This window comes from Pan troglodytes, chromosome Y (genome assembly GCF_028858775.2).
Source record: "Pan troglodytes isolate AG18354 chromosome Y, NHGRI_mPanTro3-v2.0_pri, whole genome shotgun sequence".
In the NCBI taxonomy this organism is placed as follows: Eukaryota; Metazoa; Chordata; class Mammalia; order Primates; family Hominidae; genus Pan; species Pan troglodytes.
In genome coordinates this window covers 474,448-501,852 of record NC_072422.2, presented here as the reverse complement: position 1 = coordinate 501,852, position 27,405 = coordinate 474,448, and positions in this window count along the sequence as shown.

Here is a 27,405-nt window from a genome sequence, read left to right as displayed (position 1 = left end):
TGGGATATCATAACTCTGCACTGGTTACACAGGTAACAGGCACTTGTCTGTGATCTGCGTAAGGGGGCATTGTGACATAATAACCCTGCACTGGCCACACAGGTGACAGGCCATTGTGAGTTATCTGCCATAGCGGGCATTGTGACATCATAACTCTGCACTGGTCACCCAGGAGACAGGCCCTTGTCTGTGATCCGCCTGAGGTTGAGTTGTGACATCATAACTCTGCACTGGTCACCCAGGTGACAGGCCCTTGTCTGTGATCTGCATAAGGGGCATTGTGACATCATAAATCTGTACTGGTCACCCAGGTGACAGGCACCTATGTGTCATCTGCCTAGGGGGTCATTGTGACATCATAACTCTGCACTGGGCACCCAGGTGACAGTCACTTGTCTGTGATCTGCCTAAGGAAGTATTGTGACATCATAACTATTCACTGGTCACCCAGGTGACAGACCTTTGCCTGTGATCTGCCTAAGGGGGCATTGTGACATCATAATTCTGCAATGGTCACCCAGGTGACAGGCCCTTGTGTGTGATCTGCCTGAGGGGGCATTGTGACATCGTAACTCTGCACTTGTCACCCAGCTGATAGGCCCTTGACTGTTATCTGTCTAAGGGGGCATTGTGACATCATAACTCTGCACTGGTCACCCAGGTGACAGAGCCTTGTCTGTGATCTGCCTTAGAGGGCATTGTGACATCATAAATCTGTACTGGTCACCCAGGTGACAGGCCCTTGTCTGTAATCTGCCTGAGGGTGCATTGTGACATAATAACTCTGCACTGATCACCCAGCTGTCAGGCCCTTGTCTGTGATTTGCCTAGGTGGTCATTGTGACATCATAACTCTGTACTGGTCACTCAGGTGACAGGCCCTTATCTGTGATCGGCCTAAGGGGTCATTGTGACATCATAACCCTTCAATGGGCACCCAGGTGACAATCCCTTGTCTGTGATCTCCGTAAGGGTGTATTGTGACATCAGAAATCTGCACTGGTCAGACAGGTGAACGGCTCTTGCCTTTGATCCGCCTAATGGTGCACTGTGACATGATAACTCTGCACTGTTTACCCAGGTGACAGACCATTGCCTGTGATCTGCCTAAGGGGCATTGTGACATCATAACTCTGCACTGGTCACTCTGGTGACAGGCCTTTGTCTGTGATCTGCCTGAGGGGGCATTGTGTCATCATAATCCAGCACTGGTCACACAGATGACAGGCCCTTGTGTGTGATCTGCCTGAGGGGGCACTGTGACATCATAACTCCACACTGGTCACCCAGGTGACAGGCCCTTGTCTGTGATCTGGCTATGGGTTCATTGTGATATCATTACTCTGCATTGGTCACCCAGGTGACGGGCCCTTGTCTGTGATCTGCCTAAGGGGGCATTGAGACATCATAATACTGCAATGGTCACCCAGGTGACAGGCCCTTGTCTGTGATCTTCCTAGTTGGGGATTGTGTCATCATATGTCTGCACTGGACACCCAGGCGACAGGCTCTTGTCTTTAATCTGCTGGAGGGGGCACTGAGACATCATAATTCTGCACTGGTCACCCAGGTGACAGGCCCTTGCCTGTGATCTGCCTAAGGGGGCATTGTGACACCATAAGTCTGCACTAATCACCCAGGTGAAAAACCCTTGTGTGTAATCTGCCCAAGAGGCATTGTGACATCATAAGTCTGCACTAGTCACCCAGGTGACAGGCCCTTGTCTGTGATCTGTCTAAGAGGTTTTGGGACATCATAACTCTGCACTGGTTACCCTGGTGTCAGGACCTTGTCTGTGATCTGCCAAAGGGGCATTGTAACATCATAACTCTGCACTGGACACCCAAGGGACAGGGCCTTGTCTGTGATCTGCCTAAGGGAGCTTTGTGACATCATAACTCTGCACTGGGCACCCAGGTGAGTGGCCTTTGTCTGTGATCTTCCTAAGGAGGTATTGTGACATCATAACTCTGCACTGGTCACCCAGGTGACAGTCCCATGTCTGTGATCTGCCTAAGGGGGCATTGTGACATCATAAGTCTGCACTAGTCACCCAGGTGACAGGCCCTTGACTGTGATCTGCCTAAGGGGCATTGTGACATCATAACTCTGCACTGGTTACCCAGGTGACACTACTATGTCTCTGATCTCCCTAAGGGGGCTTTGCGACATTATAACTATGCATTGGGCAGCCAGGTGTGAGGCCCTTGTCTGCGATCTGCCTAAGGGGGCATTGTGACATCATAACTCTATACTGGGCACCGAGGTGAGAGGCCCTTGTCTGTGATCTGCCTACGGGTGTATGGCAACATCATAATTTTGCCCTGGTCACCCAGGTGGTAGGCCACTGTGCGTTATCTGCCTAAGGGAGGATTGTGACATCATAACCATGCACTGCTCACACAGGTGATAGGCCGTTGTGTGTGATCTGCCTGAGTGTGTATTGTGACATCATAACTCTGCACTGGTCACCCCGGTGACAGGCCCTTGTTTGACATCTGCCTCATGGGGGATTTTGACATCATAACTCTGTACTGCTCACCCAGGTGACAGGCCCTTATCTGTGATATGCCTAATGGGGCATTGTGACATCATAATTCTGCACTGGGCACCCAGGTGACAATCCCATGTCTGTGGTCGGCCTAAAGAGGTATTGTGACATCAAAACTCTGTACTGGGCACCCAGGTGACAGGACCTTGTCTGTGATCTGCCTAAGGGGGCATTGTGACATCATAAATCTGCAGTGGACCGCCAGGTGACTGGCACTTGCCTTTGATCTGCCTAACGGAGCATTGTGACATCATAACCCTGCACTGCTCACCCAGGTGACAGACCCTTGCCTGTGATCTGCCTAAGGGGGCATTGTGACATCATAATTCTGTAACGGTCCCAAATGACAGGGCCTTGACTATGATCTGTCTGAAGGGGGAATTATGTCATCATAATTCTGCACTGGTCACCGAGGTGACAGGCCACTGTCTGTGATCTGCGTAAGGGGGAATTGTGACATCATAACATTTCAATGTTCACCCGGGCGACATGCCTTTGTCGGTGATCTGCCTAAGGGGCATTGTGACATCATAACCCTGCACTGGTCACACTGGTGACAGGCCCTTGTGTGTGATCTGCCTGAGGGGGCACTGGGACATCATAACTCTGCACTGGTCACCCAGGTGACAGGCCCTTGTCTGTGATCTGCCTGAGGGGGCACTGGGACATCATAACTCTGCACTGGTCACCCAGGTGACAGGCCCTTGTCTGTGATCTGCCTGAGGGTGCATTGTGACATCATAATTCTGCACTGGTCACCAAGGTGACAGGCCCTTGCCTGTGATCTTCCTAGGTGGGCATTGTGTCATCATATATCTGCACTGGTCACCCAGGTGACAGGCCCTTGACTTTAATCTGCCTAAGGGGGCATTGAGACACCATAAGTCTGCACTAGTCACCCAGGTGACAAGCCCTTGTCTGTGATCTGCCTAAGTGGCATTGTGACATCATAAGTCTGCACTAGTCACCCAGGTGACAAGCCCTTGTCTGTGATCTGCATAAGTGGCATTGTGACATCATAACTCTGCACTGGACACCCAAGTGAGAGGCCTCTGTCTGTGATCTGCCTAAGGGGGTACTGTGACATCATAACTCTCCACTGGTCCCCCAGGTGACAGGCCCTTGTCTGTGATCTGCCTAAGGGGGCATTGTGACATCTTCAGTCTGCACTAGTCACCCAGGTGACAGGCCCTTGTCTGTGATCTGCCTAAGGGGCATTGGGACACCATAACTCTGCACTGGTTACCCAGGTGACAGGAACTTGTCTGTGATCTGCCAAAGGGGCATTGTGACATCATAACTCTGCATTGGGCACCCAGGTGACAGTCCCTTGTCTGTGATCTGCCTAAGGGGGCATTGTGACATCATAACCCTGTACTGGGCACCCAGGTGAGGGCCCTTGTCAGTGATCTGACTAAGGGAGTATTGTGACATCATAATTCTGCCCTGGTAACGCAGGTGACAGGCCACTGTCTGTGATATGCCTAAGGGGACATTGTGACATCATAACACTGCACTGGTCACCTGCTGACAGGCCTTTGACTGTGATCTGCCTAAGGGTGCATTGTGATATCATAACCCTGCACTGGTCACACAGGTGACAGGCCGTTGTGTGTGATCTGCCTGTGGGGACATTGTGACATCATAATTCTGCACTGGTCACCCAGGTGACAGGCCCTTGTCTGTGATCTGCCTGAGGGGGCACTGGGACATCATAACTCTGCACTGGTCACCCGGGTGACAGGCCCTTGTCTGTGATCTGCCTGAGGGTGCATTGTGACATCATAACTCTGCACTGGTCACCAAGGTGACAGGCCCTTGCCTGTGATCTTCCTAGGTGGGCATTGTGTCATCATATATCTGCGCTGGTCACCCAGGTGACAGGCCCTTGACTTTAATCTGCCTAAGGGGGCATTGAGACACCATAAGTCTGCACTAGTCACCCAGGTGACAAGCCCTTGTCTGTGATCTGCCTAAGTGGCATTGTGACATCATAAGTCTGCACTAGTCACCCAGGTGACAAGCCCTTGTCTGTGATCTGCCTAAGTGGCATTGTGACATCATAAGTCTGCACTAGTCACCCAGGTGACAAGCCCTTGTCTGTGATCTGCATAAGTGGCATTGTGACATCATAACTCTTCACTGGACACCCAAGTGAGAGGCCTCTGTCTGTGATCTGCCTAAGGGGGTACTGTGACATCATAACTCTGCACTGGTCCCCCAGGTGACAGGCCCTTGTCTGTGATCTGCCTAAGGGGGCATTGTGACATCTTCAGTCTGCACTAGTCACCCAGGTGACAGGCCCTTGTCTGTGATCTGCCTAAGGGGCATTGGGACAACATAACTCTGCACTGGTTACCCAGGTGACAGGAACTTGTCTGTGATCTGCCAAAGGGGCATTGTGACATCATAACTCTGCATTGGGCACCCAGGTGACAGTCCCTTGTCTGTGATCTGCCTAAGGGGGCATTGTGACATCAAAACCCTGTACTGGGCACCCAGGTGAGGGCCCTTGTCAGTGATCTGACTAAGGGAGTATTTTGACATCATAATTCTGCCCTGGTAACGCAGGTGACAGGCCACTGTCTGTGATATGCCTAAGGGGACATTGTGACATCATAACACTGCACTGGTCACCTGCTGACAGGCCTTTGACTGTGATCTGCCTAAGGGTGCATTGTGATATCATAACCCTGCACTGGTCACACAGGTGACAGGCCGTTGTGTGTGATCTGCCTGTGGGGACATTGTGACATCATAATTCTGCACTGGTCACCCAGGTGTCAGGCCCGTGTCTGTGGATTGCCTAAGGGGGCATTGTGACATCATAAGTCTGCACTAATCACCCGGGAGACAGGCCCTTGTCTGTGATCTGCGTAAGGGGCATTGCGACATCATAACTCTGCACTGGACACCTGGGTGACAGGTCCTTGTCTGTGATCTGCCTAAGGGAGCATTGTGACATCATAACTGTGCACTGGAAACCCCGGTGACAGGGCCTTTTCTGTTACCTGCCTAAAGGGCCATTAGGACATCATAAGTCTGCACTAGTCACCCAGGTGAAAGGCCCTCGTCTGTGATTTGCCTAAGGGGCATTGTGACATCATAACTCTGCACTGAGAACCCAGGTGAGTGGCATTTGTCTGTGATCTGCCTAAGGAGGTATTGTGACAACATAACTCTGCACTGGTCACCCAGGTGACAGTCCCTTGTCAGTGATCTGCCTAAGGGGGCATTGTGACGTCATAATTCTGCAGTGGTCACCCAGGTGACAGGCCCTTATCTTTTATCTGCCCGAGGGGGCATTGTCACATCACAATTCTGCACTGTTCACCCAGGTGACAGGCCCTTGTCTGTGATCTGCCTAAGGGGGCATTTTGACACCATAAGTCTGCACTGGTCACCCAGGTGACATACCCTTGTCTGTGGTCTGCATAAGGGGGCTTTGAGACATCAAAACCCTGCACTGGTCATCCAGGAGAAAGACCCTTGTCTTTGTTCTGCCTAAGGGGCCATTGTGACATCATAACTCTGCACTGGTCACCCAGGTGACAGACCCTTGTCTGTGATCTGCCTAAAGGGGAATTGCGACATCATAACACTGCAATGGTAACCCAGGTGAGAGACCCTTGTCTCTGATCACCTTAAGGGGGCATTGTAACATTATAATTCTGCACTGGTCACCCAGGTGACAGGCCCTTGTCTGTGATCTGCATAAGGGGGCATTGTGACATCATAACTCTGTACTGGTCACCCAGGTGACAAGCCCTTATCTGTGATCTGCCTAAGGGGTCATTGTGACATCATAACTCTGCACTGGGTAACCAGGTGACAGGCCCTTGTCTGTGATGTGCCTAAGGGGGCATTGTGACATCATAACACTCCACTGGTCACCCTGTTGGCAGGCCTTTGTCTGTGATCTACCTAATGGGGCAATGTGACATCATAACCCTGTACTGGTCACAAATGTGACAGGACCTTGTTTGTGATCTGCCTGAGGGGGCATTTTGACATCACAACTCTGTACTGGTCACCCAGGTGACTGGCCCTTGTCTGTGATCTGCCTCAGGGGGTATTGTGACATCATAATTCTGTACTGGTCACCCAGGTGACAGGCCCTTATCTGTTATCTGCCTAAGGGGGAATTTTTATACCATTAATCTGCACTGGGAACCCAGGTGACAATCCCATTTCTATGAACTGCCTAAAGGAGTATTGTGACATCATAACTCCGCACTGAGCACCCAGGTGACAGGACCTTGTCTGTGATCTGCCTAAGGGCGCATTGTGCTATCATACATCTGCATTGGGTACCTAGGTGACAGTCCCTTGTCTGTGATCTGCCTAAGGGCGTATTGTGACAACATAACTCTGCACTGGTCACCCATGTTACAGGTCTTTGTCTGTGATCTGCCAAAGGGGGCATTGTCACGTAATAACTCTGCACTGGGCACCGAGGTGACAGGCCCTTCTCTGTGATCTGCCTAAGGGTGCATTGTGACATCATAACTCTTCACTTGGCAACCAGGTGACTGGCCCTTGTCTGTGATCTGCCTAAGGGGGCATTGTGACATCATAACTCTGCAGTGGTCACCCAGGTGACAGGCCCTTGTCTGTGATCTGCCTAAGGGGACATTGTGACATCATAACACTGCACTTGTCACCCAGGTGACATGCCTTTTTTGTGATCTGCCTAAGGGGGCATTGGGACATCATAATCCTGCACTGGTCACCCAGGTGACAGGGCGTTCTCTGTGATGTGCCAAGGGGGCATTGTGACATCATAAACCTGCACTTGTCACCCAGGTAACAGAACCTTGTCTGTGATCTGTCTAAGCGGGCATTGTGACATAATAACCTTGCACTGGTCACCCAGGAGAAAGACCCATGACTTTGATCTGCCTAAGGGGCCATTGTGACATCATAACTCTGCACTGGTCACACAGGTGACAGACCCTCGTCTGTAATCTGCCTTAGGGGGCATTGTGACATCATAACCCTGCACTGGTCACACAGGTGACAGGCCCTTGTGGTGGTCTGCCTGAGGGGGCATTGTGACCTCATAAGTCTGCACTGGTCACCCAGGTGACAGACCCTTTTCTGTGATTTGCCTGAGGGTGCATTGTGACATCCTAAGTCTGCTCTTGTCACCCAGGTGACAAGCCCTTGTCTGTGATATGCGTAAGCGGGCATTCTGACATCATAACTCTGGACTGCTCACCCAGTTGACAGGCCCTTATCTGTGATCTGCCTAAGTGGTCATTGTGACATCATAACTCTGCACTGGGCAGCCAGGTGACAAGCCCTTGTCTGTTATCTTCCTAAGGGGACATTGTGATATCATAGCTCTGTACTGGGCACCCAGTTGAGGGGCCCTTTTCTGTGATCTGCCTAAGTGGGTATGGTGATATCATAATTCTTCCTTGGTCACCCAGGTGACAGGACACTGTCTGTGATCTGCCTAATGGGGCATTGTGACATCATAAACCAGCACTGGTCTCACAAGTGACAGGCCATTGTATGGGACATGCCTGAGGAAGAATTGTGACATCATAACTCTGCACTGGTCACCCAGCTGACAGGCCCTTTTCTGTGATGTGCCTGAGTGTGCATTGTGACATCATAAGTCTCCTCTGGTCACCCAGGTGACATGCCCTTGTCTGTGATCTTCCTAGGAAGGCATTCTGTCGTCATAACTCTGCACTGGTTACCCAGGTAACAGGACCTTGTCTGTGATCTGCCTAAAGGCGCATTTTGACATCATAACTCTGCATAGGGCACCCAGGAGACAGGCCCTTGTCTGTGATCTGCCTAAGGGGTCATTGTGACATCATAACACTGCACTGGTTACCCAGGTGACAGGACCTTGTCTGTGATCTGCCTAAGGGGGCATTTTGACATCATAACTCTGCATTAGGAACCCAGGTGACAGGCCCTTGTCTGTGATCAGCCTAAGAGGCTTTGTGACATCATAACTCTCCGCTGGGCACGCAGGTGACAGGCCCCTGTCTGTGATCTGCCTAAGTGGGTATTGTGACATCATAATTCTGCACTTGTCACCAAGGTGACAGGCCACTGTCTGTGATCTGCCTAACGGGGAATTGTGACATCATAACTCTGCACTGGTCACCTGCTGGCAGGCCTTTGTCTGTGATCTGCCTAAGGGGATATTGTGACATCAAAACCCTGCACTGGTCTCACAGGTGACAGGCCCTTGTCTGTGATCTGCCTGAGTGTGCATTGTGACATCATAATACTGCACTGGTCACACTGGTGACAGGCCCGTGTCTGTGATCTGCCTAAGGGGGCATGTGACATCATAAGTCTGCACTAATCACCCAGGTGAGAGGCTCTTGTCTGTGATCTGCGTAAGGGTCATTGTGACATCATAACTCTGCACTGGACACCCAGGTGACAGGCCCTTGTTTGTGATCTGCCTAAGGGGGCATTGAGACATCATAACTGTGAACTGGGCACCGAGGTGAGAGGCCCTTCTCTGTGATCTGCCGAAGGGGTTATTGTGACATCATAATTCTGCACTGGTAACTCAGGTGACAGGCCACTGTCTGTGATCTGCCTAAGGGGGCATTGTGACATCATAACTCTGCACTGGTCACCCTGGTGACAGGCCTTTTTCTGTGATTTGCCTAAGGGGGCATTGTGACCTCATAACCCTGCACTGGTCGGACAGATGACAGGCCTTTGTGTGTGATCTGCCTTAGGGGGAAATGTGGAATCATATCTCTTCACTGGTCACCCAGGTGACAGGCCCTTGTCTGTGATCTGCCTGCGGGTGCATTGTGACATCATAAATCTGCACTGGTCACCCAGGTGACAGGCCCTTGTCTGTGATCTGCCTAGAGGGGGCATTGTGACATCATAACCCTGTACTTGTCACCCAGGTGACAGGCCCTCATCTGTGATCTGCCTAAGGGGTCATTGTGACGTCATAACTCTGCACCTGGCAGCTAGGTAACCGGCCCTTGCCTTTCATCTGCCTAACGGTGTATTCTGACATCATAACTCTTCACTGGTCACCCAGGTGACAGGCCCTTTTCTGCGATCTGCCTAATGGGGCATTGTGACATCATAATTCTGCAATGGTCACCCAGGGAACAGGGCTTTATCTGTGATCTTCCTATGTGGGTATATTGTCATCATAACTCTGCACTGGACACCCAGGTGACAGGCCCTTGTCTGTGATCTGCCTAAGGGGGCATTGTGATATCATAACTCTACACTGGCCACCCAGGTTACAAGCCCTTGTCTGTGATCTGCCTAAAAGGGGCACTGTGACATCATAACTCTGTACTGGTCACCCAGGTGACAGGACTTTATCTGCGATCTGCCTAAGGGGTCATTGTGACATCATACTCTGCACTGGGCACCAAGGTCACAGTCGATTGTCTGTGATCTGCCTAAGGGGGTATTGTGACATCATAACTCTGCACTGGGCAGCTAGGTGACTGGCCCTTGTCTTTGTTCTGCCTAACGGTGCGTTGTGACGTCATAACTCTGCACTGGTCTCCCAGGTGACAGACCCTTGCCTGTGATCTGCCTATGGGGCATTGTGACATCATAACTCTGCCCTGGTCACTCAGGTGACAGTCCCTTGTCTGTGATCTGCCTAAGGGGGCAGTGTGACATCATAAATCTACACTAGTCAACCAGCTGATGGGCCGTTTTCTGTGATCTGCCTAAGGGGCATTGTGACATCATAACTCTGCCCTGGTTACCCAGGTCACAGGACCTTGTCTGTGATCTGCATAAGGGGGCATTTTGATATCCTAACTCTGCATTAGGCAACAAGGTGACAGGCCCTTGTCCGTGATGTGCTAAGGGGGCATTGTGACGTCATAACTCTGCACTGGTCACCCAGGTGACAGTCCCTTGTCTGTGGTCTGCCTAATGGGGCATTGTGACCTCATAACTCTGCACTGGTCACCCAGGTGACAGACCCTTGTCTGAGATCTGCCTAAGGGGGCATTGTGACATCATAACCCTGCACTGGACACACAGGTGAAAGACCCTTGTCTTTGATCTGCGTAAGGTGCCATTTTGACATCAAAACCCTGCTCTGGTCACCAGGCTGACAGACCCTTGTCTGTGATCTGCCTAAGGGGGAATTGTGACATCATAACTCTGCAATGGTCACCGAGGTGACAGACCCTTCTCTGTCATCTGCCTAAGGGGGCATTATGACATCATAATTCTGCAATGGTCACCCAGGTAACACGTCCTTTTCTGTTATCTTCCTAAGTGGGCATTTTGTCATCATAACTCTGCAGTACACACCCAGGTGACTGGCCCTTGTCTGTGATCTCCCTAAGGGGGCATTGTGATATCATAACTCTGCACTGGTCACCCAGGTGACAGGCCCTTTTCTGTTATCTGCCTAAGGAGGCATTGTGACATCCTAATGCTGCAGTGGGTACCCAGATGAGAGGCCTTGGCCTGTGATCTGCCTAAGGGTGTATTGTGACATCATAACTCTGCACTGGTCACCCAGATGACAGGCCCTTCTCTGTGATCTGCCTAAGGGGCAATTGTGACATCATAACTCTGCATTGGGCACCCAGGTGACAGGCCCTTGTCTGTGATCTGCCTAAGGGGCATTGTGACATCATAACTCAGCACTGGGCACGCAGGTGACAGGCCCTTTTCGGTGATCTGCCTAAAGGGGTATTGTGACATCATAATTCTGCAATGTTCACCGAGGTGACAGGCCACTGTCTGTGATCTGCGTAAGGGGGCATTGTGACATCATAAATCCTCACTGGGCCCCTGGTGACAGGCCTTTGTCTGCGATCTGCCTAGTCGGGCATTGTGACATCATAACCCTGCACTGGTCACACAGGTGAGAGGCCCTTGTGTGTAATCTGCCTGAGGGGGCATTGTAACATCATAACTCTGCAATGGTCACCCAGGAAACAGACCCATGTCTTTGATCTGCCTAACGGGGCATTGTGACATCATAACTCTGTACTGGTCCCCCAGGTGACAGGCCCTTCTCTGTGATCTTCCTAAGGGAGCATTGTTACTTCATAAGTCTGCACTAATCACCCAGGAGACAGGCCCTTGTCTGTGATCTGCCTAAGGGCATTGTGACATCGTAACTCTGCACTGGTCACCCAGGTGACAGGATCTTGTCTGTGATCTGCCTAAGGGGGCATTGTGACATCATAACTCTGCATTGGGCACCCAGGTGACAGGCCCTTGTCTGTGATCTGCCTAAGGAGGCAATGTGATATCATAAATCTGCACTGGGCTCCCAGGTGAGAGGCCGTTCTCAGTGATCTCCCTAAGGGGGTATTGTGACATCTTAATTCTGTGCTGGTCACACAGGTGACAGGCGACTGTCTGTGATCTGCCTAAGGGGGTATTGTGACATCATAACCCTGCACTGGTCAGACAGGAGACACGCCCTTGTGTGTGATCTGCCTGAGGGGGCATTGTGCTATCATGACTCTGCACTGGGCACCCAGGTGACAGGCCCTAGTCTGTGATCTGCCTGAGGGTGCATTGTGACATCATAAGTCTGCACTGGTCACCCAGGTGACAGGTCCTTGTCTGTGATCTGCCTAAAAGAGCATTGTGACATCAGAACTCTTTACTGGTCACCCAGGTGACAGGCCCTTATCTGTGATCTGCCTAAGGGGGCATTGTGACATCATAACTCTGCATTGGGCACCCAGGTGACAGGCCCTTGTCTGTGATCTGCCTAAGGGGGCATTGTGACATCATGACTCTGCACTGGGCACCCAAGTGACAGGCCCTTGTCTGTGATCTGCCTAAGGGGGTATTGTGACATCATAATTCTGCACTGGCCACCCAGGTGACAGGTCAGTGTCTGTGATCTGCTTAAGGGGGCATTGTGACATCCTAACTCTGCACTGGTCACCCTGGTTACCGGCCTTTGTCTGTGATCTGCCTAAGGATGCATTGTGACATCATAACCCTGCACTGGTCACACAGCTGACAGGCCCTTGTGTGTGATCAGCCTGAGGGGGCATTGTGACATCATAACTCTGCACTGGTCATCCAGGTGGCAGGCCCTTGTCTGTTATCTGCCTAGGGTGATTGTGACATCATAACTCTCTATTGGTCACCCAGGTGACAGGCCGTTATCTGTGATCTGCCTAAGGGGTCAGTTTGACATCATAACTCTGCACTGGTCACCCAGGTGACAGTCCGTTGTCTGTGATCTGCCTAACGGGGTATTGTGACATCATAAATCTGCACTGGGCAGCCAGGTGATCGGCCCTAGTCTTTGATCTGCCTAACGGTGCATTTTGACATCATAACTCTGCACTGGTCACCCAGGTGACATACCCTTGTCTGAGATCTGAGTAAGTGGCATTGTGACATCATAACTCTGCACTGGTCACCCAGGAGACTGGCCACTGTGATCAGCCTAAGGCGGCATTGTGACATCATAACACTGCACTGTTCACCCTGGTTACAGGCCTTTGCCTGTGATATGCCTAAGGGGACATTGTGACATCATAACTCTGCACTAGTCACCCTGGTTACAGGCCTTTGTCTGTGATATGCCTAAGGCGGCATGGTGACATCATAACTCAGCACTGGGCACGCAGGTGACAGGCCCTTTTCTGTGATCTGCCTAAGGGGGCATTGTGACATCATAACTCTTAACTGGTCAGCCAGCTGACTGGCCCTTTTCTGTTATCTGCCTAAGGGTCATTGGGACATCATAACTCTGCACTGGTCACCCAGGTGACAGGCCCTTGTCTGTAATCTGCCTAAGGGGGCATTGTGACATCATAATTCTGCACTGGTCACCCAGGAGACAGGCCACTGTCTATGATCTGCGTAAGGGGGCATTGTGACATCATGAATCTGCACTGGTCACCCTTGTGACAGGGCTTTGTCTGTGATCTGCCAAAGGGGGCATTGTGACGTCATAACCCTGCACTGATCACACAGGTGACAGTCCCTTGTGGGTAATCTGCCTGAGAGGGCATTGTGACATCATAACTCTGCACTGGTCACCCAGGTGACAGACTCCTGTCTGTGATCTGCCTAAGTGGGCATTGTGACATCATAACCCTGTACTGGTCCCCCTGGTGACAGGCCCTTGTCTGTGTTCTGCCTAAGGGGGCATTGTGACATCATAAGTCTGCACTAGTCACCCAGGTAACAGGCCCTTGTCTGTGATCTGGCTAAGGGGCATTGTGACATCTTAACTCTGCACAGGTCACCCAGGTGACAGGACGTTTTCTGTGATCTGCCTAAGCGGGCATTGTGACATCATAACTCTGCATTGGGCACCCAGGTGACAGGCCCTTGTCTCTGATCTGCCTAAGGGGGCATTGAGACATCATAACCCTGAACTGGGCACCGAGGTGAGAGGCCCTTCTCTGTGATCTGCCGAAGGGGTTATTGTGACATCATAATTTTGCACTGGTCACTCAGGTGACAGGCCACTGTCTGTGGTCTGCCTAAGGGGGCATTGTGACATCATAACTCTGCACTGGTCACCCTGGTGACAGGCCTTTTTCTGTGATTTGCCTAAGGGGGCATTGTGACATCATAACCCTGCACTGGTCGGACAGATGGCAGGCCTTTGTGTGTGATCTGCCTTAGGGGGAAATGTGAAATCATATCTCTGCACTGGTCACCCACGTGACAGGCCCTTGTCTGTGATCTGCCTGCGGGTGCATTGTGACATCATAAATCTGCACTGGTCACCTAGGTGACAGGCCCTTGTCTGTGATCTGCCTAAAAGGGGCATTGTGACATCATAACACTGTACTTGTCACCCAGGTGACAGGCCCTTATCTGTGATCTGCCTAAGGGGTCATTGTGACGTCATAACTCTGCACCTGGCAGCTAGGTGACAGCCCTTGTCTTTCATCTGCCTAACGGTGTATTGTGACATCATAACTCTTCACTGGTCACCCAGGTGACAGGCCCTTTTCTGCGATCTGCCTAAGGGGGCATTGTGACATCATAATTCTGCAATGGTCACCCAGGGGACAGGGCTTTATCTATGATCTTCCTATGTGGGGATATTGTCATCATAACTCTGCACTGGACACCCAGGTGACAGGCCCTTGTCTGTGATCTGCCTAAGGGGGCATTGTGATTTCATAACTCTTCACTGGCCACCCAGGTTACATGCCCTTGTCTGTGATCTGCCTAAAAGGGGCACTGTGACATCATAACTCTGTACTGGTCACCCAGGTGACAGGCCTTTATCTGTGATATGCCTAAGGGGTCATTGTGACATCATACTCTGCACTGGGCACCCAGGTCACAGTCGATTGTCTGTGGTCTGCCTAAAGGGGTATTGTGACATCATAACTCTGCACTGGGCAGCTAGGTGACCGGCCCTTGTCTTTGTTCTGCCTAACGGTGCATTGTGACGTCATAACTCTGCACTGGTCTCCGAGGTGACAGACCGTTGCCTGTAATCTGCCTATGGGGCATTGTGACATCATAACTCTGCCCTGGTCACTCAGGTGACAGGCCCTTGTCTGTGATCTGCCTAAGGGGGCATTGTGACATCATAAATCTGCACTAGTCAACCAGCTGACGGGCCGTTTTCTGTGATCTGCCTAAGGGGCATTGTGACATCATAACTCTGCACTGGTTACCCAGGTCACAGGACCTTGTCTGTGATCTGCATAAGGGGGCATTTTGATATCCTAACTCTGCATTAGGCACCAAGGTGACAGGCCCTTGTCCGTGATGTGCTAAGGGGGCATTGTGACGTCATAACTCTGCACTGGTCATCCAGGTGACAGTCCCTTGTCTGTGATCTGTCTAATGGTGCATTGTGACCTCATATCTCTGCACTGGTCACCCAGGTGACAGACCCTTTTCTGAGATATGCCTAAGGGGCATTGTGACATCATAACCCTGCACTGGACAAACAGGTGAAAGACCCTTGTCTTTGATCTGCCTAAGGGGCCCTTTTGACATCAAAACTCTGCTCTGGTCACCAGGCTGACAGACCCTTGTCTGTGATCTGCCTAAGGGGGAATTGTGACATCATAACTCTGCAATGGTCACCGAGGTGACAGACCCTTCTCTGTCATCTGCATAAGGGGGCATTGTGACATCATAATTCTGCAATGGTCACCTGGTAACACGCCCTTTTCTGTTATCTTCCTAAGTGGGCCTTTTGTCATCATAACTCTGCAGTGCACACCCAGGTGACTGGCCCTTGTCTGTGATCTGCCTAAGGGGGCATTGTGATATCGTAACTCTGCACTGGTCACCCAGGTGACAGGCCCTTTTCTGTTATCTGCCTAAGGAGGCATTGTGACATCATAATGCTGTAGTGGGTACCCAGATGAGAGGCCTTGGCCTGTGATCTGCCTACGGCTGTATTGTGACATCATAACCCTGCACTGGTCAGACAGGTGACACGCCCTTGTGTGTGATCTGCCTGAGGGGGCATTGTGACATCATGACTCTGCATTGGGCACCCAGGTGACAGGCCCTAGTCTGTGATCTGCCTGAGGGTGCATTGTTACATCATAAATCTGCACTGGTCACCCAGGTGACAGGTCCTTGTCTCTGATCTGCCTAAAAGAGCATTGTGACATCACAACTCTTTACTGGTCACCCAGGTGACAGGCCCTTATCTGTGATCTGCATAAGGGGGCATTGTGACATCATACCTCTGCATTGGGCACCCAGGTGACAGGCCCTTGTCTGTGATCTGCCTAAGGGGGCATTGTGACATCATGACTCTGCACTGGGCACCCAGGTGACAGGCCCTTGTCTGTGATCTGCCTAAGGGGGTATTGTGACATCATAATTCTGCACTGGCCACCCAGGTGACAGGTCAGTGTCTGTGATCTGCTTAAGGGGGCATTGTGACATCCTAACTCTGCACTGGTCACCCTTGTGACAGGCCTTTTTCTGGGATCTGCCTAAGTGTACATTGTGCAATCATAATCCTGCACAGGCCACACAGGTGACAGGACCTTATGTGTGATCTGCCTGAGGGGGCATAGTGACATCATAACTCTGCACTGGTCACCCTGGTGACCGGCCTTTGTCTGTGATCTGCCTAAGTATGCATTGTGACATCATAACCCTCCACTGGTCACAGAGGTGACAGGCGCTTGCGTGTGATCAGCCTGAGGGGGCATTGTGACATCATAACTCTGCACTTGTCATCCAGGTGACAGGCCCTTGTCTGTTATCTGCCTAGGGTGATTTTGACATCATAACTCTCTATTGGTCACCCAGGTGACAGGCCGTTATCTGTGATCTGCCTAAGGGGACATTGTGACATCATAACTCTGCACTGGTCACCCAGGTGACAGTCCGTTGTCTGTGATCTGCCTAACGGGGTATTGTGACATCATAAGTCTGCACTGGGCAGCCAGGTGATCGGCCCTTGTCTTTGATCTGCCTCACGGTGTATTTTGACATCATAACTCTGCCCTGGTCACCGAGGTGACATACCCTTGTCTGAGATCTGAGTAAGTGGCATTGTGACATCATAAATCTGCAATGGTCACCCAGGAGACTGGCCACTGTGATCAGCCTAAGGCAGCATTGTGACATCATAACTCTGCACTGTTCACCCTGGTTACAGGCCTTTGTCTGTGATATGCCTAAGGGGACATTGTGACATCATAACTCTGCACTGGTCACCCTGGTTACAGGTCGTTGTCTGTGATATGCCTAAGGGGGCATGGTGACATCATAACTCTGCATTGGACACCCAGGTGACAGGCCCTTGTCTGTTATCGGCCTAAGGGGTCATTGTGATATCATAAACCTGCACTGGGCACCCAGGTGACAGGCCCTAGTCTGTGATCTGCCTGAGGGTACATTGTGACATCATAAATCTGCACTGGTCACCCAGGTGACAGGCCCTTGTCTGTGATCTGCCTAAGGGGCCATTGTGACATCATAACTCTGCATTCGGCAAACTGGTGACAGGCCCTTGTCTGTGATCTGCCTAAGGGGCATTGTGACATCATACCTCAGCACTGGGCACCCAGGTGACAGGCCCTTTTCTGTGATCTGCCTAAAGGGGTATTGTGACATCATAATTCTGCACTGGTCACCGAGGTGACAGGCCACTGTCCGTGATCTGCGTAAGGGGGCATTGTGACATCATAAATCTTCACTGGGCCCCCTGGTGACAGGCCTTTGTCTGTGATTTGCCTAATGGGATATTGTGACATCATAACTCTGTACTGGTCTCCCAAGTGACAGGCCCTTGTCTGTGATCTGTCTAAGGGGGCATTGTGACATTATAACTGTGCTTTGGGGACCCAGGTGACAGGCCCTTGTCTGTGATCTCCTTAACAGGGCGTTGTGATATCATAAATCTACACTGGGCACCCGGGTGAGAGGCCCTTCTCTATGATTTGCCTAAGGGGGTATTGTGACATCATAATTCTGCACTGGCCACCCAGGTGACAGGCCACTGTCTGTGATCTGCCTAAGGGGACATAGTGACACCATAACTCTGCACTGGTCACCCTGGTGACAGTCCCTTGTCTGTGATCTGCCTAAGGGGGCATTGTGACATCATAACTCTGCACTGCTCACCTCGGTGACAGGCCGTTGTCTGTGATATGCCTAAGGGGCATTGTGACATCATAACTCTGAACTGGTCACCCAGGTGACAGACCCTTGTCTGTAAACTGCCTAAGGAGGCACTGTGACATCATAACCCTGCATTGGTCACACAGGTGACAGGCCCTTGTGTGTAATCTGCCTGAGGGGGCATTGTGACTTCATAACTCTGCACTTGTCACCCAGGTGAGAGACCCTTGACTGCGATCTGCCTAAGGGGGCATTGTGACATCATAACTCTGTACTGGTCTCCCAGGTGACAGGCCTTTGTCTGTGATCTGCTTAAGGGGCCATTGTGACATCATAAATCTGCACTAGTCACCCAGGTGACAGGCCCTTGTCTGTGATCTGCCTAAGGGGCATTGTGAGATTGGAAATCTGCACTGATCACCCAGGTGACGGGCCCTTGACTGTGATCTGCCTAAGGGGGCATTGTGACATCATAACTCTGCTTTGGGCACCCAGGTGACAGGCCCTTATCTGTGATCTGCCTGAGGGGTCACTGTGAAATCATATCTCTGCATTGGTTACCCAGGTGAAAGGACCTTGTCTGTGATCTGCCTAAGCGGGTATTTTGACATCATAACTCTGCATTGGGCTCCCATGTCACAGGCCCTTGTCTGTGATCTGCCTAAGGGGGCTTTGTGACATCATAGCTCCGTACTGGGAACCCAGTTGAGAGGCCCTTGTCTGTGATCTCCCTAAGTGGGTATTGTGACATCAAAATTCTGCCCTCGTAACCCTGGCGACAGGACACTGTCTGTGATCTGCCTAAGGGGGTATTGTGACATCATAACCTTGCACTGGTCACACAGGTGACAGGCCCTTGTAGGTGATATGCCTGGGGGCATTGTGATATCATAACTCTGCACTGGTCACCCAGGTGACAGGTCCTTGTCTGTGATCTGCCTGAGTGTGCATTGTGACATCATAAACCTGCACTCGTCACCCAGGTAGCAGGCCCTTGTCTGTGATCTGCTTAAGGGGGCATTGTGACATCACAACTCTGTGCTGGTCACCCAGGTGTCAGGCCCTTATCTGTCATCAGTCTAAAGGGTCATTGTGACATCATAACTCTGCACTGGGCACCCAGGTGACATTCCCTTGTCTGTTATCTGCCTAAGGGAATATTGTGACATCATAACTCTGGTCTGGTCACCCAGGTGACAGACCCTTGTCTCTGATCTGCCTAAGGGGGCATTGTGACATCAGAATTCTGCAGTTGACAGTCAGGTGACAGGCGTTTCTCTGTTATCTGCCTAAGGGGGCATTGTGACATCGTAAGTCTGCACTGGGCTCCCAGGTGACAGGCCGTTGTCTGTGATCTGCATAAGTTGCATTGTGACATCACAACTCTGCAATAGTCACCCAGGTAACAGGCCCTTGTCTGTGATCTTCCTTTGAGGGCATTTTGTCATCATAACACTGCACTGGTCACCCAGGTGACAGGCCCTTGTCTCTGATCTGCCTAATGGGGCACGGTGACATCATAAGTCTGCACTAGTCACCTAGGAGACAGGCCCTTGTCTGTGATCGGCCTAAGGGCCATTGTGACATCATATCTCTGAACTGGGCACCGAGGTGTGAGGCCTTTGTCTTTGTTCTGCCTAAGTGGGTATTGTGACATCATAATTCTGCCCTGGTCACCCAGGTGACAGGACACTGTCTGTGATCTGCCTAAGGGGGCATTGTGACATCATAACCCAGCACTGTTCACACAGGTGACAGGCCCTAGTATGTGATCTGCCTGAGGGTGCTTTGTGACATCATATCTCTGAAATGGTCACCCAGGTGACAAGCCCTTGTCTGTGATCTGCCTGAGGGTGCATTGTGACATCATAACTCTGCACTGATCACCCAGGTGACAGGCCTTTGTCTGTGATCTGCCTAAGGTGGCATTGTGATATCACAACTCTGTACTGGTCACGCAGCTGACAGGCCCTTATCTATGATCTGTCTAAGGGGTAATTGTGACATCATAACTCTGCACTGGGCACCCAGATGACAGTCCCTTCTCTCTGATCTGCCTAAGGGAGTACTGTGACATCATAACTCTGCACTAGTCACCCTGGTGCCAGGCATTTGTCTGTGATCTGCCTAAGGGGGCAATGTGACATCATAACCCTCTAATGGTCACACAGGTGACAGGACCTTGTGTGTGATGGGCCTGAGGGGGCGTTGTGACATCATAACTCTACACTGGTCACCCTGATGACTGGCCCTTGTGTGTGATCTGCCTGAGGGGGCATTGTGACATCATAAATCTGCATTGGACACCCAGGTAACAGTCCCTTGTCTGTGATCTGCCTATGGGCGTATTGTGACCACATAACTCTGAACTGGTCACGCATGTTACAGGTCTTTGTCTGTGATCTGCCTAAGGGGGCATTGTGACGTAATATCTCTACCCTGGGCACCCAGGTGACAGGACCTTGTCTGTCATCTGCCTAAGGGGGCATTGTGACAGCTTAAATGTGCAGTGGTCACCCAGGTGACATGCCCTTGTCTCTTATCTGCCTAAGGGGGCATTGTCACATCATAACTCCGCACTGGTCACCCAGGTGACAGGCCCTTGTCTGTGATCTGCCTAAGGGGGCATTGTGACATCATAAGTCTGCACTAGTCACACAGGTGACAGGCCCTTGTCTGTGATCTGCGTAAGTGGCATTGTGACGTCATAACTATGCACTGGTAACCCAGGTGACACGACCTTGTCTGTGATCTGCCTAAGTTGGCATTGTGACATCATCGGTCTGTACTGGGACCCCAGTAGATAGGCCCTTGTCTGTGATCTGCCTCAGTGGTTATTGTGACATCATAATTCTGCCCTGGTCACCCAGGTGACAGGACACTGTCTGTGATCTGCCTAAGGGGGCATTGTGACATCATAAACCAGCACTGGTCACACAGGTGCAGGCCCTTGTATGTGATCTTCCTGAGGGTGCTTTGTGGCATCATAACTCTGCACTAGTCACCCAGGTGACAGGCCCTCGTCTGTGATCTGCCTAAGCGGGCATTGTGACATCATAACTCTGCACTGGTCACCCAGGTGACAGGCCCTTGTCTGTGATCTGCCTAAGGGCGTATTGTGACAACATAACCCTGCACTTGTCACCAATGTTACAGGTCTTTGTTTGTGATCTGACTAAGGGGGCATTGTGATATGATAACTCTGCACTGGTCACCCAGGTGACATACCCTTTTCTGTGGTCTGCATAAGGGGGCTTTGTGACATGAAAATCCTGCACTGGTCACCCAGGTGAAAGACCCTTGTCTTTGGACTGCCTAAGAGGCCATTGTGACATCATAACTCTGCACTGGTCAATCAGTTGACAGACCCTTGTCTGTGATCTGCCTAAGGGGGAATTGCGACATCATAACAGAGCAATGGTAATCCAGGTGAGAAACCCTTGTCTGTGATCTACTTAATGGGGCATTGTGACATCATAATTCTGCACTGGTCACCCAGGTGACATGCCCTTGTCTGTGATCTGCGTAAGGGGGCATTTTGACATCATAATTCTGTACTGGTCACCGAGGTGACAGGCCCTAATCTGTGATATGCCTAAGGGGTCGTTTTGATATCATAACTCTGCACTGGGCACCCAGGTGACAGTCCCTTGTCTGTGATCTACCTGAGGGTGCATTGTGACATCATAACTCTGCACTGGTCACCCAGTTGACAGGCCCTTGTCTGTGATCTGCCGAAGGGGGCATTGTGACTTCAAATCTCTGTACTGGTCACCCAGGTGACAGGCCCTTATCTGTGATCTGCCTAAGGGGTAATTGTGACATCATAACTCTGCACTGGACACCCAGGTGACAGTCCCTTGTCTGTGATCTGCTTGAGGTGCATTGTGACATCATAAGTCTGCACTGGTCACCCAGGTGACCTGACCATGAGTGTGACCTGCCTAAGGGGGCATTGTGACATCATAACCCAGCACTGGCCACACAGTTTACAGGCCCTTGTATGGGATCTGCCTGAGGAGGAATTGTGATATTATAACTCTGCACTGGTCACCCAGGTGACCAGCCCTTGTCTGTTATCTGCGTAAGGGGGCATTGTGACATCATAACTCTGTACTGGTCACCCAGGTGACAGGCCCAAATCTGTGATCTGCCTATGGGGTCATTGTGAGATCATTACTCTGCACTGGGCACCCAGGTGACAGGCCCTTGTCTGTGATCTGCTTAAGGGAGTATTGTGACATCATAACTCTGCACTGGTCACCCAGGTGACAGAACCTTGTCTGTGATCTGCCTAAGGGAGAATTGTGACATCATAGATCTGCACTGGTCACCCTGGTGCCAGGACTTTGCCTGCGTTCTGCCTAAGTGGGCAATGTTACATCATAACCCTGCAGTGGTCACACAGGTGACAGGTCCTGGTGTGTGATCTGCCTCAGGGGGCATTTTGACATCATAACTTTGCACTGGTCAACAGGGTGACAGACCCTTGTCTGTGACCTGCCGAAGGGGGCATTGGGACATCATAACTCTGCACTGGTAACCCTCGTGACAGGCGCTTTTCTGTGATGTGCCTGAGTCTGCATTGTGACATCATAACTCTGCTCTGGTCACCCAGGTGAAAAGCCCTTGTCTGTGATCTGCGGAAGGTGGCATTGTGACATCATAACCCTGCACTGGTCACACAGGTGACAGGACCTTGAGTGATCTGCCTCAGGGGGCATTTTCACATCATAACTCTGGACTTGTCACCCAGGTGACAGGCCCTTGTCTGTGATCTGCCTAAGGGGGCATTGTGACATCATAACTCTGCACTGGGCACCCAGGTGACAGTCCCTTGTCTGTGATCTGCGTAAGGGAGTATTGTGACATCATAACTCTGAACTCGTCACCCAGGTGACAGTCCCTTGTCTGTGATCTGCTTAAGGGAGTATTGTGACATCATAACCCTGCACTGGTCACCCAGGTGACAGAACCTTGTCTGTGATCTGACTAAGGGAGAATTGTGACATCATAACCCTGCACTGGTCACCCTGGTGCCACGCCTTTGCCAGTGATCTGCCTAAATGGGCAATGTGACATCATAACCCTGCAGTGGTCACACAGGTGACCGGACCTGGTGTGTGATCTGCCTCAGGGGGCATTTTGACATCATAATTCTGGACTGGTCACCCAGGTGACAGGCCCTTGTCTGTGACCTGCCGAAGGGGGCATTGTGACATCATAACTCTGCACCGGTCACCCACGTGACAGGCTCTTTTCTATGATGTGCCTGAGTGTGCATTGTGACATCATAACTCTGCTCTGGTCACCGAGGTGACAAACCCTTGTCTGTGATCTGCGTAAGGGGGCATTGTGACATCATAAACCTGCACTGGTCACACAGGTGACAGGACCTTGTGAGTGATCTGCCTCAGGGGGCATTTTCACATCACAACTCTGGACTGGTCACCCAGGTGACAGGCCCTTGTCTGTGATCTGCCTAAGGGGTCATTGTGACATCATAACTCTGCACTGGTCACCCAGGTGACAGTCCCGTCTCTGTGATCTGCCTAAGGGGTAATTGTGACATCATATCTCTGCACTGGGCACCCAGGTGACATTCCCTTGTCTGTGATCTGCCTAAAGGAGTATTGTGACATCATAACGCCGCACTCGTCACTCAGGTGACAGACCCTTGTCTCTGATCTTCCTAAGGGAGAATTGTGACATCATAACTCGTCACTGGTAACCCAGGTGCCAGGCCTTTGTCTGTGATCTGACTCAGGGGGCATTGTGACATCATAATTCTGTACTGGACACCCAGGTGACAGGCCTTTATCTGTTATCTGCCTAAGGGGGCATTTTTACATCATTAATCTGTACTTGGCACCCAAGTGACAATACCATGTCTATGAACTGCCTAAAGGAGTATTGTGACATCATAACTCTGCACAGGGCAACCAGGTGACAGGACCTTGTCTGTGATTTGCCTAAGGGGGCATTGTGACATCACATATCTGCACTGGGCACCCAGTTGACAGTCCCTTGTCTGTGATCTGCCTAAGGCCGTATTGTGACAACATAACTCTGCACTGGTCACCCGTGTTACAGGTCTTTGTCTGTGATCTGCCTAAGGGGGCATTGTGACGTAATCATTCTGCACTGGGCACCAAGGTGACAGGCCCTTCTCTGTGATCTGCCTAAGGGGGCATTGTGACATCATAACTCTGCACTGGGCAAAAAGGTGAAAGGCCCTTGTCTGTGATCTGCCTAAGGGGGCATTGTGACATCATAACTCTCTACTGGTCACCCAGGTGAGAAGCCCTTGTCTGTGATCTGCCTAAGGGGACATTGTGACATCATAACACTGCATTGGTCATCCAGGTGACATGCCCTATTTTGTGATCTGCCAAAGGGGGCATTGTGACATCATAATCCTGCACTGGTCACCCAGGTGACAGGGCCTTCTCTGTGATGTGCTAACGGGTCATTGTGACATCATAACTCTGCACTGGTCATCCAGGTGACAGTCCCTTGTGTGTGATCTGCCTAATGGGGCATTGTGACATCATAACCCTGCCCTTGTCACCCAGGTGACAGAACCTTGTCTGTGATCTGCCTAAGGGGGCATTGTGCCATCATAACCCTGCACTGGTCACCCAGGAGAAAGACCCTTGTCTTTGATCTGCCTAAGGGGCCATTGTTACATCGTATCTCTGCACTGGTCACTCAGGTAACAGACCCTTGTCTGTAATCTGCCTAAGGGGGCATTGTGACATCATAAAACTGTACTGGTCACACAGGTGACAGGCCCTTGTGTGTGGTCTGTCTGAGGGGGCCTTGTGACATCACAAGTCAGCACTGGTCACCCAGGTGACAGGCCCTTGTCAGTGATCTGCCTGAGTTTTCATTGTGACATCATAACTGTGCACTGGTCACCCAGGTGACAGGCCCTTGTCTGTGATCTGCCTAAGGGAATATAGTGACATCATAACTCTGCACTGGTCACCCAGGTGACAGGCCCGTGTCTGTATTCTGCAAAAGGGGGTATTGTGACATCATAACGCTGTACTGGTCATCCAGGTGACAGGCCCTTATCTGTGATCTGCCTAAGAGGTCATTGTGACATCATAAATCTGCACTGGGCACCCAGGAGACATTCTCTTGTCTATGATCTGACTAAGGGAATATTTTGACACCATAACTCTGCAATGGTCACCCAGGTGACAGGCCCTTGTGTGTGATCTGCCTAATGGCGTATTGTGACATCATAAATCTGCACTAGTCATCCAGATGACAGGCCTTTGTCTGTGATCTTCCTAAGAGGCATTGTGACATCATAAGTCTGCACTAGTCACCCCGGTGACAGCCCCTTGTCTGTGATCTGCCTAAGGGGCACTGTGACTTAATAACTCTGCACTGGTTACCCAGGTGACAGGATCTTGTCTGTGACCTGCCTAAGGGGGCATTGTGACATCATAACTCTGCATTGGGCACCCAGGTGACAAGCCCTTATCTGTTATCTGCCTAAGGGGGCATTGTGATATCATAGCTCTGTACTGGGAACCCAGTTGAGAGGCCCTTTCCTGTGATCTGCCTAAGTGGGTATTTTCACGTCATAATTCTGCCCTGGTCACCCAGGTGACAGGACACTGTCTGTGATCTGCCTCAGGGGGCACTGTGACATCATAACCCAGCACTGGTCACACAGGTGACAGGCCCTTTTATGGGAACTGCCTGAGGAGGAATTGTGACATCATAACTCTGCACTGGCCACCCAGGTGACAGGCCCTTTTCTGTGATGTGCCTGAGTGTGCATTGTGACATCATAACTCTGCTCTGGTCACCGAGGTGACAGGCCCTTATCTGTGATCTGCCTAAGGGGTAATTGTGACATCATAACTCTGCACTGGGCACCCAGGTGACAGTCCCTTGTCTCTGATCTGCCTAAGGGAGTATTGTGACATCATAACACGGCACTGGTACCCCAGGTGCCAGGCCTTTGTCTGTGATCTGCGTAAGGGGGCAATGTGACATCATAACCATGTACTGGTCACCCAGGTGACAGGACCTTGTCTGTGATCTGCCTAATGGGGCATTGTGACATCATAAATCTGCATTGGGCACCCAGGTGACAGTCCCATGTCTGTGATCTGCCTAAGGGCGTATTGTGACAATATAACTCTGCACTGGTCACCCATGTTACAGGTCTTTGTCTGTGATCTGCCTAAGGGGGCATTGTGACGTAATAACTCTGCACTGGGCACCATGCTGACCGGCCCTACTCTGTGATCTGCCTAAGGGGCCATTGTGTCATCATAACTCTGCACTGGTCACCGAGGTCACAGACCCTTGCCTGTAATCTGCCTAAGGGGGCATTGTGACATCATAAACCTGCACTGGTCAAACAGTTGCCAGGCCCTTGTGTGTGGTCTGCCTGAGGGGGCATTCTGACATCATAAGTCTGCACTGGTCACCCAGGTGACAGGCTGTTGTCAGTGATCTTCCTGAGTGTGCATTGTGACATCATAACTGTGCACTGGTCACCCAGGTGACAGGCCCTTGTCTGTGATCTGTGAAAGGGTACCTTGTGACATTATAACTCTGTACTGGTCACCCAGGTAACAGGCCCTTATCTGTGATCTGCCTAAGGGGTCATTGTGACATCATAACTCTGCACTGGGCACCCAGGTGACAGTCTCTTGTCTGTGATCTGCCTAAGGGGATACTGTGACATCATAACTCTGCACTGGTCAACCCGGTGACAGGCCCTTGTCTGTGATCTACCTAAGGGGGCATTGTGACATCAGAATTCTGCAGTGGTCAGCCAGGTGACAGGCCTTTGTGTGTGTTCTGCCTAAGGGCGTATTGTGTCATCATAACCGTCCACTGGTCACCCAGGTGACAGGCCCTTGTGTGTGATCTACCTAATGGGGTATTGTGACATCATAAACTGCACTAGTCATCCAGATGACAGGCCTTGTCTGTGATCTGCCTAAGAGGCATTGTGACATCATAAGTCTACACTAGTCACCCAGGTGACAGGCCCTTGTCTGTGATCTGCCTAAGGGGCATTGTGACTTCATAACTCTGCACTGGTTACCCAGGTGACAGGACCTTGTCTGTGACCTGCCTAAGGGGGCATTGTGACATCATAACTCTGCATTGGGCACCCAGGTGACAAGCCCTTGTCTGTTATCGGCCTAAGGGGTCATTGTGATATCACAGCTCTGTACTGGGCACCCAGTTGTGAGGCCCTTTTCTGTGATCTGCCTAAGTGGGTATTGTGACATCATAATTCTGCCCTGGTCACCCAGATGACAGGA